General features: G+C 40.4%; 1 long non-coding RNA gene across 1 annotated transcript; it reads right to left on the bottom strand.

Annotated features, from left to right (window-relative positions):
- Positions 1-9,409: 9,409 nt before the first annotated feature.
- On the bottom strand, positions 9,410-17,179 carry LOC119469029. The gene is made up of 3 exons (XR_005197852.1): positions 17,000-17,179; positions 14,458-14,636; positions 9,410-12,232 (listed from the first exon to the last, which is right to left on the bottom strand). It is a non-coding gene; the product is annotated as an uncharacterized LOC119469029 (long non-coding RNA).
- Between the last annotated feature and the right edge of the window lie 908 nt (positions 17,180-18,087).

Here is an 18,087-nt window from a genome sequence, read left to right as displayed (position 1 = left end):
GTTTTGGGAGGTGGTTGCTTACTGCTCATAGAGCTGTGTGGGGGGTGAAGGCTGACCCAGGAGCCTTGGGCTTCTTGTAGTGTTATAAACAAGGTTAGAAAGCATGCCGAGGCTGAGGTGGGAGGATCACTTGAGCCCAGGAGGTGGAGGTTACAGTGAGCCAAGATCGTGCTATTGCACTCCAGCCTGGGTGACAGAGACCCTGTTTCAAAAAAAAAGGATGCTGAGGTTTAGAAAAGTCTAATCAATATCCTATTTATCAATACTCACAAAAACTTTACCAAATATGCCAGTAGGTTATATTCTAATTATATCCATTACCAGTCCCTTTCACTGTACTTTTTTGGGGGGTTATTTAATAATTTAATCATTCAAAATACTTTCTAGTTGGCCTCATATTTTCTTCCTGGAAAAGTATTGATTTAGGGAAGAAGACAGCACCCAGGGTCTGAGCCTGTGACATTTGCTAGCACTGCATGGGAACTAATTGATCCTTTATCTGGAGCTAGGAGGAGGCTCTGAGGAATGGAGAGAGGGTGCACAGAGGAGGGGGCTTGACGCCTGGGATGGATGGGCCAAGCAGTCTCAGTGAGAGGAAGGGACGTGGATTTTAGATCCAGGTAAACTCAACGTTTGAAAAGTGGTTCTACTTCTTACCAACTGTGGATCTTGGGCAGTTATTTATCTCTTCTTTGCCTCAGTTTCTTCATCAGTATATGGGGATAACAATTCCATCTTGAATAATGCTTGCTGACACGGTGCTTGGCATGTAGTAGATGTGAAGTTTCTTCTATTCCCTGTTTCGGAAGGAACACTATTTTGCTTATGTCTGGCCCTGTGACTGCTTTGAATACCCCCACGGCAAATTGTTCTTTCACTTGATGCAGGCCGGTTCTGAAAATCTCTAGAATTCAAGCCTTCCCCTCTTCAAGTGTTCTGTTTGCTACAAATAATCACTCTTTTCTTAAACTTCTCAGACATCCATTCATCCTGGCATTTTCAGACTTCAAAAAATGGTCCTAGAGATTTATTGATTTAACAGATGTTATTTAAGCTCTGACAAAGTGCTAACACTGAAGATAGAACAGTGAACAAAACAAACTAAAATTCCTGCTCTCGAAGACCTTTTATTCTGGGAGAGGATGGAAAACCAAGTAAATAGAGCATACGAATTCTTAAATAATCATAAATCCTAAGTAAAAAACAAAACAAAACAAAATACAGTACAGGAAGGGTAATTAGGATCGTGTGTGTGTGTCTGAGGAGATTGTTGTTCATTCTCATAGAGCTTTGTGGGATCTGAGGACTGACCTGGGAGTCCTGGGCTTCTTGGGGTGACATAAACAAGGTTAGGAAGCATGCTGAGGTTGATCCTGGTGGCCTCAAGGAGGATAGTGCTGTGGAGTGTGAAGGCTGGGAAGTTGGTAGGTTGGGCTCCAGTCAGGAGCATACACAGTCCTTTCTTCCCGCCAAAGGCGCCCTAGAGGAGAAGATGGGAGGGGCCTCCTGATTACACCTGGACCACAGAGAGTCAGTGGGCTTCCCTCTCGTTTGCTTCCTTCAGTCCTGATGACAAGATAAATAGTGGGGATGTGGTAAATGTTGACTTCTTAAGACTCAGCCCTTGACAAGTATTAAAAAAATAAGAAGAAGAAAGAAAGATGACATGTTGCTCCCTTCAAGAAGCTCATCCTATTTCTTTGGAACACAAGAAAGTTGGAGAGGAAATGAGCCGTCTTCCTTGAACAACTATTCTAAGATGTGAGATCAAGAAATATTGGTGAGAAAAGATTTAGCCAATATGGCAGAGTAGAGGGGGCATTTTCTGGGATTAGAAAGTGCATTCTCTTCCTGGCTGCCCGGCTCGTGGCATATTGCATACCTTTCCGAATCTCTATTTGTCCTTCATTTCTAGGAGGAGGAGGAGGCTGGCCTGTATCCATTTCTGCTAAAAATAAATTCCGTGATTTTAAGAAGTTGCAATTGTATCTCTATTGTTGGAGTTTTGAACAGAAAATAGAGAATTTTAAGGTCTAGATAGAGTTTTTGGTTTATTTTTTCTTTGTAGTTGGCTTTGGAAGAAAAGGACGCAGGAAAGGAAGAGTTGGCTTCTGTTGCTGGTTTAGAGGAGTGAGATTAGGTTTCTTGGGTAATGAAGGGAGAATGGGGGGAGTGGATCTTTCAAAGACTGGGAAGAATTTGTTTGGCAGGAGATTTGCTGACCTGATCTAGAGGGATTTTCCACTCAGTTCTTCTGGGAAAGAGAGAAGAAAATCCTGGTCAAATCAACTTAAATGCTCCCTTTGTGGAGATTGCTTATCCTCAGGGCTGATTAGTTGCTTCTGCCTCTGTTTCCACAGAAAAGTAGGAAGAAGGATGGAGCCAAAGGGTAGGATAGAAGCCAATGTCCTCCTGCAGGAGCAGCAGTGCACATACAGTGAACATTTAATAAGTATACAATGAATGAAGGAATAAATGAAAGAAAGACAAAAAGACAAACTGTATCCGGCCTTGCTATAAGGGAATACATGAGACTGGGTAATTTACAAAGAAAAGCGATTTAACTTTGAACTTTTAACAATGAGCCATCACAGTTCTGCAGGCTATACAGGAAACATGGCACCAGTATCTGCATGGCTTCTATGAAGTCTTAGGGAGCTTTTACTCATGAAGAAAGGCAAAGTGGGAGTAGGCACGTCACATGGCAAAAACAGGAGCAAGAAAGAGAGTAGGGAGAGAGGTGCTACACACTTAACAATTCTTTTATTTATTAGTTTTGATATGGGGTCTCACTCTTGTTCAGGCTGCAGTGCAGTGGCTTGATCATGGCTCATTGTAGCCTTGACACTCCCCTCCTCCTCCCCTGCTGGGCTCAGGTGATCCCATCCACCTAAGTTTGCCAGGTAGCTGGCACTACAGGCATGCACCACTTCGCCTGACTAATTTTTTTGTATAGATGGGGTCTGTCATGTTTCCCAGGCTGATCTCAAACTCCTGGACTGAAATGATCTGCCTACCTCAGCCTCCAAAATCCCAAAGTGCTGGGATTTCAGCTATGAGCCACTGTGCCTGTCCTAGGTGCTACACACTTTTAAACTACCACTCACTATTGCAGGGGCAGCACCAAGCCATGAGCTATCCACCCGATGATCTAATCTCCTCTCACCAGGCCCCACCTCCAACAGTGGGGATTACAATTCAACATGAGATTTGGTGGGGATACAGATCCAAATCATATCACAAACCAACAGGTAAGAAGAAATTGGGAAATACAGGAAAACTGGCTTTAGCTTTGTATCAATCCCAGAGAAATTTTAAGAATGGACTATTAACTGTGGTAGATGATGATTATTTAGAAAATGACTTTTTCATGATTTATTTTGAAAAAAATTATAGTTCCATAGGAAGTTATAAAAACTGTATAGGTCACGAGGTCAGGAGTTTGAGACGAGCCTGGCCAACATGATGAAACCTGTCTCTACTAAAAATACAAAAATTAGCCAGATGTGGTGACACATGCCTGTAATCCTAGCTACTGGGGAGGCTCAGCCAGGAGAATCACTTGAACCCGGGAGGCAGAGGTTGCAGTGAGCCGAGATTGCATCTTTGCACTTTAGCCTGGGCAACAGAGCAAGATCCTATATCAAAAAAAAAAAAAAAGTGTATAGGGAGGTTCACTTTGTTTTCCCCAGTGCTAACATCCTGCCTAGCTATAGAGCAACACCAAAACCAGGAAATGGACAGAGCTTATTCACATTTTAGCAGTCTGATGTGTTCTTGCATGTGTGTGTATATATAGTTCTTTGCAGCTTTACTAATGTATAAGTTCATGTAGCCACCACTACAATCAAAATATAGAACTGTTCCACCACAAGGCTGTGTCGCTGTCCTACATCCACCCCTCCCCTGATGAACAATCAGTAATCTGTTCTCCATCTTTAGAATTTTTCATTTCAAGAATGGTATGTAAATGAAATCATATAGTACGTAACTTTTCAAGATGGGCTTTTTTAGGCTGGGTGTGGTGACTCATGCCCATAATTCCAGCACTTTGGGAGGCCAAGGTGGGTGGATCACTTGAGCTCAGGAGTTCGAGACCAGCCTGGGCAATATGGTGAAACCCCAACTGTACGAAAAATACAAAAATTAGCTGTAATCCTAGCTACTAGGGAGGCTGAGGTGAGAGGATCAGCTAAGTCCAGGAGGTTGAGACTGCAGTGAGCCAAGATCACGCCACTGCACTCCAGCCAGGGCACCAGAGCAAGATCCTGTCTCCAAAGAAAACCAAAACCAAAACCAAAAAACAATGTTTGTCTCTTTTCACCCAGCATCAGCATAATTCCCTTAAGAGCTATCCAAGTAGCTGCATTTATCTGTAGTTTGTTCCTTTTTACTGCTGAGAATTATTCCATTGTATGGGTAGACTACAGTGTGTTTAACCATTCACCTGCTGAGGAATGTTTGGGTTGCTTTTGTTCATTGTGAGTAAAGCCATCATAAACATTCTTATATAGGTCTTTGGCTAATATAAGTTTTCATAGCTTTGAGATAAGTACTTGAGAGGGCAGCTATTAGATTATATGGTACTTGTATCTTTAGTTTTAGAACAATTTGGCAAATTAAAAAAGAGTGCCTCCGGCTGCTAGCAAGAAGTGGGACTCCTTTGGATTGGGGTCGGTCTGGTCATTACTTGCCAGCAACCAGCTATGGGACAATGGACATTTCACTCAGCCTCTCTGTGCCTGCTTTTTCTTTTCTGGTACTTAACAAAAATAGTGCCTTCCCCACAAACTCCACAGGTAGTTATGAAAATACATTTATGTGAAAGTTCATTAAGTGAAACATAAACATATGACATTATTATTTCATTGCAGACCAAATATGCCCTTAAAAACTAGCATAATTCATCTCTCTCTCCGACTCCCTCACCTTACTAAATTCCTTAGATTTTCCCCTCTCTACATTTTTGAGTTGTGTCTCAAATTGCAGGATGGATGGCTCTAACAGAGATGCTCCTTTGTCTTGGAAACTGCTTTTCTAGTCTAGATTATTAAGCTTTCTCTCCTCTCCTAAATCTGCCCTATAGGAAACTGACCTTGTTTATTCACCCTCCGTTCTTGAGACTTCTTAGATGTCTTTATGTCTAAAAAACACATGAGCCCCAGACCAAGGACTACTGTCCAAAGTATTATTTAGCTGAACCCACCCAAAAATACAAGCTTTAATTTGTCTTAAAGAATAAATATCTGTTTAAGCTCCATAATGAAATATGTGTAGATTCACTTTACTCACAGTTCCACTGAAAATTGTGTATGTACATATGTATGAAATAGGTTGAAGGGGGGCTATTTTTTTAAGTACCATAAATTTGTCTATATTTTTGCAGAGAACAGTAGGATATTCTTTACGGTTTGCTATTATGGTCATTTATGGTCATTATTACCTTTAATTTTTACCTATGTGGTTAATCACTAAAAGGATTGGGTTCACAGGCGTAGGTCAAAAATTGAGAATTGAAGAGTTAATTCTTTGGGGGACATTTTAAGGGAAAAAAATAACTAGTGACCACAAAATCTTTAAGTATGAAAACACAGTTAGGATTTCTAACAGTTGACTAAATAGAGACCCTGGAATACTTGCAAGTTTTCTTAATTTGATTGCTTTTTTGCTATTTATATTTGATTCTCCCCACCCTGGAACCTCATTAAGAAATACAGTGATGTGTGTATCAGAAAAAGAGAGAAAAAATGTATTTTCATGATTTGAGGAGGCACTAGGAAGAGTGTCTTGATGAAAATACTGTTCAAAAGTCTGCCACATAACCCTGAAATCTACCATTAGAGACTTATTACTTTGTAAGCACTAGTTCTCTGGGAGGGAGAGCTATTCAGCTGCTGCCAGTTGAGAACACAGAAACAAGGCCACTATAGGGTGTACTGCAAAGCACAGGCTATCCAACCAAATGGAGGTACAGTTGAATTTGGCTATGGCACTTACTAGCCATGGGATCCTGGGCAAATTACTTTTCTCTGAGTCCCAATTTATTAATCTTTAAAATGGGTTTAATAATGGCTATCACATGAGAAGTACAATTTAAATGAGTGCATGCTCTCTCTCCATATATATGTATTGAGGAACTTAATACAATAGGTTGCCAGTACATTGCAATGATAATTATTAGCAATGGTAGAAATACTTAGTTCAAATCGAGATTTCCATAGCTTTAGGAGTACATGAAGACATCCCAAGAGCTCTGCAGACTCAGAATCATTTCCAAATTCTCCCTCTCTATATATTTCTATATTTATTTGCTCAAAAGTGCACCTGAATCTAGCTGCTTCTCTTTATCCACCTTTTTTTTTATAGCTCCTTTTCTTTTGTCCTGCAGAAAAGTGACAAATTTTTCATCCAACTCAAATTATACTGTGGTACCTTGATTGTCCTGGGTATAGAAACCTCTGGGACACCAAGGGAGAGAGAGAGAGAGAGAGAGACTCTCAAAGGAAATACTCTTTGTCAAAGGAAATACTATGAGTATTTTCCTTTAATCAAACCAGCATAAATCAAAGGTGCAGGGCATCGTCTGTTTCCCTGTCTTATGCTTATCTCTCTTAGGGACAAAGCATACCTTAAGCAGGTATGCTCACCTGTGTCAGGGTGTTTGGACTTCAGGAGTATCATGGAATTAGGCAGAAATGATGGTATTTTCCACCCATCTTCACTACTGACAAAGAAGGCATTGTTCCTGAGGGAAGAGATGCTTGAGAATAAAGCAGGCTGAGTGCGGTGGCTAACGCCTGTAATTCCAGCACTTTGGGAGGCCAAGGCAGGCGTATCACTTGAGGTCAGGAGTTCGAGATCAGCCTGGCTAACATGGCGAAACCCCATCTCTACTAAAAATACAAAAATTACCTGGGCATGGTGGTGGGCACCAGTAATCCCAGCTACTTGGGAGGCTGAAGTAGGAGAACCGCTTGAACCCGAGAGGTGGAGGTGATGGTTGCGTGAGCTGAGATTGCGCCATTGTACTCCAGCCTGGGTTTCAGAGTCTAAGAGTGAGACTCCCTCTCAAAAAGAAAAAAAAGACAATAAAACAAAGAGAACATCTCTTAGAAATATTGAAGATGGCGTTAAGTTATTCATCTAGATGGCAAACTCATGAGATATCTCTTTCTATCTTGAAACATTCAAGATTTGTAAGAAGTTGTACTGGGAAATGCCAATGAACTATGAACCACACTTTCTCTGGAATTTCACCATTTCAATAATGAAAACAAGTTCAGTGAATACTCTCATTTATCTGCATTTTTCTCTATGTCTCAGTAGTTTAATTTGCATAATTTCAAGGTGAAAAGACCTACAATTTCTTCCAACAAATCAATGCTATATTTTCTAATACAAGAAACATATATTAGAGGTCAGTTAGTGTTTTATATTTTATTAAATTTTTACTCAGATTCATAGGAGAAACACCCATTAATTTTTGCTAAAAGTTAGCAAAATATGAAATCTATATTTTTTATGATGGTACAAGTCTGCTCACTATCAACCACTTTTCTGTTCATGTATTAATTCCTGCTACGTAGTTATTAGTTGTACAAATCAGCTTATATTACCATAACAAAATACCATGCAGCAGGTGGCTTAAACAACAGACATTTATTTTCTCATAACTCTGGAGGCTAGAAATCCAAGATTAGGGTGTCAGCATGGTCAAGTTCTGGTGTGGGCTCTCTTCCTGGCTGGCAGATGGCTGCCTTCTTGTTATATTCTTACATATGGGGCGGGTGGGGGGGAGAGAAAGAGAGAGAGAGAGAAAGAGAGAGAGAGAGAGAGAGAGAGCGAGCATGGGTGAGAGCGTCTGGTGTCTCTTCCTCTTCTTTAAAGGGCACCAGTCCTATTGCAGTAGGATCCCAACCTGTGACCTCATTTAACCTTTATCACCTCTTCACAGGCACTGTGTTCAAATATACTCACATTGAGGGTTAAGCCTTCAAAATATAAATTTTGGGGGGACAAAGCTCAGTCCACAGAATTAGCGTTAAGTAGTTTAACAGGAATATGTTGCAGATTATACTCTAACTAATGTGCTTAACAGTCCTTAATGTGCTTTCCATAATCTTGTCCTGTACTAATTGGTGACTAAGTTCTTTCTCTTGCTGTCAACTTGCATAAAGTATTTATACTGTCAAAAGCAGAAATCTATTGGTTCAAAAGCAAATAATTTTTTTTCCAAAATGTAAATCTATTATGCAACGATCTGAACTTTAGAAAACTGGCTTGATTTAATTAGGATTAATTTATCCCTTTCAGATGTTAATATACTGATTTCACTCCTTTTAAGTGTATTGTCTTCAGTCATATTTGGGAAGAAATTATTAATATATACATGAATATCCCCAAGTGTCTGTCCTTCTGTCATTTCTTTACTCTGCATTTTCAAACATCCTTAAAAAATACAATTTGGCATTATATATAGGTCCCTGTTCACAGTCAAGGAGAAAAGTCCCTAAATGCACAATTTACAATTTTATGTTTTTGTTTCTAATTCCAGTTTCATCTATTTTAGCTCCATAAGCAAGACACCTGTAAGTAAAAGGGTGACAGTAAAATCAACAGCCATGTGACAAGTCTTGGCCAAGATTTTTTGGGTCATACTTCTTAGAAACTTAAAAACTGAACTGTAATGATTAGGTAACACATTTCTTCTTCCTCTTCCTCTTCTTCTTCTTCTGCTTCCTATTCCTCTTCTTTCTTCTTCCTCTTCTTTCTCTTTCTTCTTTCCTCTTCTTCTTCTTCTTCCTCTCTGCCGCCTCCTCTCTCTTCTTGTTCTTCTTTTTGTAAGTTAGGTAGTTTTCAATTCTTTGCTTTCAATAAAATTAAAGGAGGACCTAATAGAGTTGTCAACAAATAAGTCAGTAGTTTTTGATAATAGATCACTATGTACTTTTTAACTTATAATCAAGAAGGCATTCAAATAACAGTGTGACATTTTCATCAGAAAATGCTAACATTCTCATTACTTATTTAATTGAACACGTTTTCTCAGAGCTTATGTTTAAAAAAATAAAAAATAAGGATAGAATTGATGCTGACTTCTGTCTCATTTTAATAGTGAGGAAGAGCCACAGATACATGAGCTAATTTAAAAAGATCCATTGATTTAGTTTAATGTTTCAATAACACTTAACTTGCTGTGTTTTATAATTATTTATCAAAATCTGCTATATATTTATGTTGCTTTGGTTAGTTGTGTACTAAAAATCATTGTAAAGATAATCCAGAAAACTTCAAAATTTTAAAAAGGAATGATACAGATTTTTTGATTGTCAAAAAAGAGCTTGTTGATGAAGTTTTAAGACTGAGGGTGGGAGAGTAAGTGTCAAATTGCTTTGGTATTTAGAGTCCGTTGGATACAAAGTGTGATATATTTTATTTAAAAATTACTATTTACAGTGTGCTAGAAAGTACATATTTTGAAGTTATTCAAATTTATGATGAAAAATCTTAGGTGTCTACTTGAAAATATACAGAGAGATACATAGATTTTCAAAGTTCCTTTAGGAAGTATGAGAGAAATTAGTTCAAAGATCACTTATTTAGCTGATCAAATCTTTATAGTTCTAACAGTTGATGGCAACAGACTTCATGGAGAAAAGTGGATAAAAAGAAAGGCATACATGGGTGTGTTGTTAATATGGGCTTTTGTGACAGAAAAGTAGACCTGGTGGAAAAAAAAAACACGTAATTCCTAAGTTTTTAATTTTTTTGGTGAGCACCTTTGAGACATAGCATATCCATTGTTTATGAACTTTGCAAAGTAGGTTTATAAAGTTGGGTTTTTTTTTTTTTTGGATGGGCCTAATTATGTTGGAGACCAATAATCCACTGTTATAACTGGATTACCACATGCCTCACACTGTGCTAATTATTAGAGATACAGAGATGAACAAGGAGAGAAGATCCCTCAGGGATTCGACAGGATAGAAGAAAAGGGAAGTCAAACTAGACTAAGTTGGAAGTTAATGATGATGGACTTTAAGTATTTTTCATTTGTATCCCATATTTGACTACACAAAAAGCTTGAGATTGGGTAAAAATCTCCCTCACCAGTGCAGGCAGGCATCATCAAACCTGTTGAGGAGTGGAGCAGGATGGAACAAAATGGTGGAAGGAAGGCAAATTTGCTCTCTCCTTTTTGAGCTGGGACATCTCTCTTTTCCTGCTCTTAGTTCTTGGGCCTTTGGACTTGGACTGAATTGTACCACGAGCTTTCCTAATTTTCCAGCTTGCAGACAGCAGATTGAGGGACTTCTCAACCTCCATAATCGTGGGAGCCAATTCCATGTTTTTCTATCTCTATCTATATCTCCTACTGATTCTGTTTCTCTGTAGAACCCTGACTAATACAAATGGTTTGTGGTATGAGGTTCCCTGAATCTTTGGGGTTTGGATCTTGATGTTTAAAGTTAATGCTCTAAAATTTAAAAAAAAAAAAAAAAAAGAGAATCCCCCTTTTTTTTTTCTGTCAAAACTCTTGCCACTTACAATAGAGAGCCATATCCCCAATACCACCTGAATATGCCCAATTTCATATGATTTAGGAAACTAAGCTCAAATGGGGTTGGGCCTAGTTATCTAGATGGGAGAAAGCCAGGCCCCTGTAGACCATGTTTCTGCTGTGCATTTACCAAGCTCTCCTCTGTAGTTCATGATCCATGGCTTTTGTTCTGCCTGGATGGTCATACCCTGATAACCTAGAAAGTGCCTGCTGACTGCTGAATGGTGGGTGAAAAAAAAAGGACAACAGGAATTAGAAAGCACGTGGCTTAATAATTTTTTAAAATTCCCAGCCTTAATTAGGAAATGATGTGTGTTTCTGGAATTTTCATCAAGAGCTCATGGTGTTTCCAGGAAGCTGGCTAACTACGCCTGATATAAAAAAGAAAACTGCAACTGCTCAATTACATTGTAACTTGCCAGGAATTAAGTAATGGTGTTCTTGGAACTGGAGAGTACGATGTGATCAGTGTTTATCTGACACTGTACTGAAGAGTCTGGGCTTAGCTTCCTGAGGAAAGATGGTAAAGTCTCTGGAATGGAGAGCAGCCCATCCAAGGGCCCAGCTTTTGGGGGCATGGACTTCATGGGAAAGGCAGGACCCTTCACTCCAACTGCTAGCTGTTTGATAGCAATTCTCAAACTTTAGTATGAATACAAGTCATTTAGGAAGATTGTTTAAAAATGTGGATTCCTAGAAACTCCATACAGATCATCTGATTTATAGGTCTGAGTTGGGGCCTAGGAATTTACATTTTTACAGACTTCTTCTGCATCATGTTTTGAGACTATTAGACTCCTATTTGGAGAGCCTATGATAAATCTTTAATGATCATTGAAAATACAACCCTTAGATCCAGGCCAGAGGGGCTTCTGCCCTGGGGTCTGTGGTTTAGAGGTCTCTGCTCTGACTCTTCCCTGGCCATGACAGTCCCCTGGGATGAGGATTCTGGAGGGATCAAAGGGATATGCCAAATTTGAGAATGTGAGCAGACTTCTAGACTGTGATTTGGAGAGAGAGAGAGAGAGAGAGAGAGAGAGAGAGAGAGAGAGAGAGAGGCTGATTTTGAAGAATTGGCTCCTGCAATTATAGAGGCTGAGAAATCCCACAATCTGCTATGTGCAAGCAGGAGTCCAGGAAAGCCAATGGTGTAGTTCAGTCCAAGTCAAAATGCCTGAGAACCGGGGAAGCCAATGGTGTGAATCTTAGTCGAGGGCCAGAGAAGATGTGATGAGATGTCTGTGCGCGAGCAGGCAGGCAGCAAGCAAGTAAGGGCGAATTCCTCCTTCCTTTGCCTTTTGTTCTCTTCAGGCCCTCAGTAGAGTAGATGCTGCCCACTGGGGTGAACACCAACTTTACCGATCCACGGATTCAAGTGTCAGTCTCCTCTGGAAACACCCTCACAGACACACCCAGAAATCAAGTCTAATCCAAGCACCTGCGTCCAGTCAAGTTGCCATGTACAATTTGCCATTAAGGCTCTGCGCTGGCTCCTGGCTATGCATGGCTTCTTCCCTGGTCTGACCAACTGAGGGCACACCCTGCTGGGCATGTCCTTATGCCTGAGTAGTGGCCAAGGGGCAGCTGTTTGTGGGGGTGTGGATGGAGTTTACTTGTGAGCTGCAGTGTGCACTAGTGGCCCCAGGAAGCCCCTCATTCGTGGAGGGCTGGCTGTGGGAAAAGAAGGCTCATGGGCTGCTGGCCAGGAGTTGGCACTCTCTGTACCACCGCACACCTACCTTGGGTTTCTGGGTTGTTTGAGGGTATATTTATCAGGTAAGAGAATAGGACCTTTTGTTCAGCAGTTTGTTGGCTTTGATTTGTACTTCTAAATAACTAGACATATGGTTTGGGGACCTTCGTCTTTACTCTTGCTTTGGGCCCCACAGATGTTAGAGGCAGACCAGACCAACATTTCCAGACTAGTAACATCTTAGACTTGATTTCTTCTGAACAAGAATTGCCCTTCAAGCCAGGCCACAGGAACGGAAATGTGGACAAAAGGTAAAGAAAATATGGATGGCAGGGCCCAGTGAGGGAAAGCCCAGCTTGTGTGGCAAGGCAAACCTTAGCGTGTCCTTTGCGAGCCCTGTCTGCATCTCAGGTGAAAAGTGAGAGAATGAGAGTGGGGCATAATTCTGTTTTTGCAGAACTGACAGATTTGGGCTATCTTGGGGGACCCAAAATCCAGGTTTTTCTAATTTCATTCTCTCTAGGACTCTAGCCTCCCCAGCATGAGTCAAGTTGTCCTAATTTTTCTTAGAATGAGATAATAGTCTGAAAATGTGAATACTTTTCTGGCTACCTTTAACATATTTTCAAAAACAATTGCACATAAAAAAGACTTGTTCAATTATTTCATAAGGTGATTAACAAAGGAAACTTTTAAAAATATATTTCACACACACTGGAATGTGTAAAAAGTAGTGACATGAAAGTCACTATTTCAGGCCATATTCCACCTACTTCAATAAAAATATTCCTTAAAACACCCAATTACTTTCCTCCCATTAGATCTGCTATGTACAGTTGTCCAAGTTGTTGACTGTGTGAGGATACTTATCCCAAGAAATAAATGGGATCTAAAATCCAGCCTACCATCTCCTTGTCAAGCTGAGTGCTCTGACATAGCCTGCATCCACCAGGAGGAAGGATGCTTTTTTCTAATCACAAAAGTGACAGTCTGCTTGTCAAACGATACACCTTGCTCATGATAGGGACATGTTTGCTGAGGTTACCCTCAAAATAACAGAGCCAAGGATGCTAAAATGATGCCATATGTTTTGGAATAGTGAAAACTTTCTAGAGAGATGGTCATCTGGGAATTTGATTACTTGCCCTCTTTGCACCCCTGACTGCAGTGAAGAGAAAGAATGCCTTTCTGGAAAAAAAATTACTGGCTAAAAACCAAACCAAACCAAAACAAAAGCCAAGAAGCCCTACAACAACACAGCTGCTGTGATTTCTGTGAGTCCCAGAGAAAAGAGGAGTTCACCGATGCTTCAGCCTGTAAATGCCAGGTCCTGGGACAGAATTAACTAGAGTTAGAAAATAGAGTTAACATGGTGAGTGCAGTTGGAGATGGACCATTTATTGCTTTTGATCTACTAACTTGGAGTCAAGGAAGTAATTAGTGCAATGTGGATCAGCATTGGTCATGGACTAGAGGAGAACATCTCCTACCCTTGCCCAATCCTGGACCCCCTCTCGGGTCCTGCTGGAAGTCACAGTCCATTGTTAGCAAAACCCAATAGTGTCAGCCTCAGCTCCAACTCTTCCAGCACCATCTCATTCTGATGAAAACCTGGCTGTCCCCTGGGATACTGCCTTCCAATTCTGCCGGTATTCCCCTTGTCCCATGGTGGCTGTGGTTTGCTCCTCCAAGTTGTGCCAGGGGGCCTGGAGGCAGGGTGTGTTTCTTTTTCACTCCCCATTACCACTTCTGCATCATTCTCTCTCTCCTCCCTAAAAATGTCCTGCATTGAATCTCAGGTCATCAGGTTATGTCACCTGACTTCTCATTTTGCTGACATCTGTTATCCTGAGATCATTCCCTCTGGTTCCTCGGTGTTCCTGCCTCACCATTGCATTCCTCTTCCTGTCTTAACTCTGGGCAAGTTCAACGTATACATAGATTGTCCCTCCATTCTTCTGGTCTCCCAATTCCCTGCTGACCTCTCCTCTCACAATCTGGTCCTTCCCCTTTCATTCCCATCATTCTGGACCCTGTCATTTCCTGCAGCTGCATGGCCTCCACAGCTGCAAGGCATGCCTCTCACCCTAGGACCCCTGCTTCCTCTCTTCCTAGCATGCTCCCTCAGTCCCCCTGTCTGCTAGAGCTGTCAAAGCAAAGTCCCACAAATTAGGTGGCTTAAAGAATAGAAATGTATTCTCACACAGTTCTGGAGGCTGGAAGTCTGAGATCAAGGTGTTGATGGGGTTCGTACCATGTAGGGGGCTGCCCCAGGATGCTGTCATGGACTCTGGTGACGTGCTAGCAATCCTTGGGTTGTGGACTCATCACTCCAACTTCTGTCTTTGTGTTCACACGTGTACCTGTCTGTATCCAAATTTCCTATTTTTATAAGGACACCAGTCATTCTGGATTAGGGCTTCCTCTCATCTTAACTAATTAGGATATATCAGCAAAGACCCTATGTCCTAGAAAGGTAACATTTTGAGGTACCAGAGGATAGGACTTCAACATTTAAATTTTTTGGGACATGGGGCATACAATTTAACCCCTAACATGCTCTATCTCCAGCAATCCTTCCACTGTCATCTTAAATTCATGAACATAAACCTTTAATGCTGCTTGGCAAACGTACTCTCTGATATGGTTTGGCTGTGTCCCCACCCAAATCTCATCTTGAATTGTAGCTCCCATAATCCCCATGTGTTGTGGGAGGGACCCAGTGGGAGGTAATTGAATCATGGGGACAGGTTTTCCTGTGCTGTTTTTGTGATAGTGAATAAGTCTCATGAGATCTGATGGTTTTTTATAAAGGGAAGTTCCCCTGAACACACTCTCTTGCCTTCTGCCATGTAAGATGTGCCTTTGTTCCTCCTTTGCCTTCCATCGTGATTGTGAGGCCTCCCCAGTCATGCAGAACTGTGAGTCCATTCAGCCTCTTTTTCTTTATAAATTACCCAGTCTCAGATATTCCTTCATAGCAGTTTGAGAATGAACTAATACACTCCTCTATGTCATCAGTTTTTCCCCTCTTGTACTCATCATTACTAACATCATATAAAGATGCTCTTATTTCTTTCGTATTAATTATATTAAAAACTTTCTTGACCCCACATACACCAGTAGCTCTCCCTCTGGCTCTACTATCTCTGCCGCTCTTCACTGCACTATTCTGGGGCTGTCTATACTGACTGCCTTCAGTTCTTCTCCTCCCATTCCCTTCAGTCCCTTCCAATCAAGCTTTTGTCCCCCACTACTCTTCTGAAAGTTCTAATCTCAAGGTTAACATAGTTTATAGTGCTCACAAATTTCTTCTTTTTTATCATGGTTATCCTCTATGAAAAACTGAACTTACTCCCATTTATTGCATGTGTTAAGTGGTGAGGTTCGTACAAAGCTCAGGAAAACAACAAGAAGGTGAAATAATGAACAATATATAGATTGGCACAAAAAATACAGAAGGAAAAAATTGTTTAGAAGAAAGTAATCCCTTTATAGTATTGGCCACTCGATAGAGATTCGATTTCTAGCATTTACATTTACACATTTTAACCAATTACTTTGCCCACTTGGAGCACATGGATGTATTTATATCAACCACTTTGTGTCCTTCCAAGTTCTCCCTATATGGTTGCCTTGATCTCTGGCAATTTGGAAACCCAAGCCCTTTCTGGGATTATTACCTAGCCCCCAGGGCATCCCTCTCTAGGGATCCAGAGTGAAGGAGAAGGAAGAGGAGGTGGTGGTGGTAAAGGGGATGGGAGCAGGAGGATTTAGTGGAACAAAGGATGAGAGAAAAGAAGAAAGAAGAAAAAGCAGCAGACCCAGGCAACACATGCTATAGTCATAAAAACTGTTTTCTGTACTGTCTGTTGCAATTAAAATTTTAAAACATGCTTACCTTTTTTTTTTAAAAAATGAGCAAACGCCTTCAAAGGAGGTGGATTGTATAGTTTCTGGCATGCTACAGGGAAGAAAAAGTCCATCCCAATACTTTATGGGCATGCTTTGAATTCAGAACTTTACAATTCTTCAGAAACAACTAATGAAAAAAGGAGCGCTGTAGGGATGACTGTGAGTCACTTCCCCAACCTATGATTCACTAAGTCACAAATGCTGGACATGCGGGCAGAGGAGAAGGACTTTTGATTTTGAGGATTCATGAGCTGATTCAGTACTGTCTTTATGTTTTGATACTATCTATTCGAGTCTGAGCTTTAAAGTGTTTTGGCTCCATAAAGCAGCATCAAGGTAGGGGATCAAAGGATGGAAAAAGCCAGGATGAGTGAGGGTTTGTTAGCTAAAAGCGTCCAGTTCTTGCATAATGTCAGAAAGCAAGGTTAGACAGCTACTGATAGCATGGATGCTGAAGAAAGCAGAACTATTTTCAAATCCAGATAACTCCAGTTGCTTGCTCTCCTATGACTACTCTTAACTGAAATATTTACAGTGGCTCAAGAATGACAGCGAAATAAATATCCTTGGGCTCCCCACTGGTTTAAATCCCTCCACAAAAAACCCTGTCACTGATATTTGTTAAAATTCATCCAAAGAAACACTGATAAATGCTATATGTTTAGAAAACATTATATAAAATATACAAATAAACCATACCGTAATTGGTCCCTTAAATTATTTTAAGGAGATAAAATTTTCTAACATCTTAATTTCTACCTGTCAGAGGTGTTTGAACCAGGGCAATTCCATCCTGATTAGGGGGTGGGTAAAATAAGGCTGAGACCTACTGGGCTGCGTTCCCAGGAGGTTAAGGTATTCCTAGAGACAGGATGAGTTAGGAGGTTGGCACAAGATACCAGTCACAAAGACCTTGCCGATGAAACAGAATGTGTAAAGAAGCTGTCCAAAACCTGCCAAAACCAAGATGGCAATGAAAGTGACCTCTGGTTGTTGCACTGCTCATTATATGCTAATTACATAATGCATTAGCATACTAAAGACACTCCCACCAGTGCCATACAATTTACAAATACCATGGCAACATCAGGAAGTTACCCTATATGGTCTAAAAAGGCAGGGGGAAACCTCAGTTCCAGGAATTGCCCACTCTTTTTCTGGAAACTCATGAATAGACAACCCCTTGTTTAACATATAATCAAGAAGTAACAGTAAGAACAATCAGTCGAGCAACCCACACTACTGTTCTGCCTGTGGAGTAGCCATTCTTGATTCCTTTACTTTCCTGATAAACTTGCTTTCACTTTACTGTATGGACTTGCCCCAAATTCTTTCTTGGATGAGGTCCAAGAACTCTCTCTTGGAGTCTAAACTGGGACCCCTTCCCAATAAAAAACATTTAACTTTGCTACTAGGTCATGACATTCTGGAAGGTTTCTTTGAAACAATGTCCTAGTTTGAGCCCCCAGTTTGACAGTACAAGTTGAGTATCCTTAATCAAAAACATCTGAAACCTGAAATCTCCAAAATTTGGAATTTTTGAGTGCCAACATGGTACTCAAAGAAAATGCTCATTGGAGCATTTCAGGTTTTGGATTTTTTATTTAGGGATGTTCAACCAGTAAGTATAATGCAAATAGTCCAAAACTGTAAAAAAATCAAAATTGGAAACACTTTTCATCCCATGCATTTCAGATAAGGGATGCTCACCTTGTAAAACTTGAACATTCTTGTTAATAGAGTGTTTGATGCAATGAATGAGTTGAATGTACCTTTTTTTGGTTTGTTTTTCTGTTTTAAGAAACTAAATGCTGAGAAATTATTAGCATACACTCAATTACACAGATGTTAAATACTAATTGGATTGCAACTCTGATTTTATTTTCATCTAGATTATTTTGATTTACCTATGACATTA

Source organism: Cebus imitator, unplaced genomic scaffold (assembly GCF_001604975.1).
Source record: "Cebus imitator isolate Cc_AM_T3 unplaced genomic scaffold, Cebus_imitator-1.0 Scaffold550, whole genome shotgun sequence".
Taxonomy (NCBI): Eukaryota; Metazoa; Chordata; class Mammalia; order Primates; family Cebidae; genus Cebus; species Cebus imitator.
The sequence above is the reverse complement of the archived record's forward strand: the minus strand, read 5'-3'. Positions and strand labels throughout refer to the sequence as shown.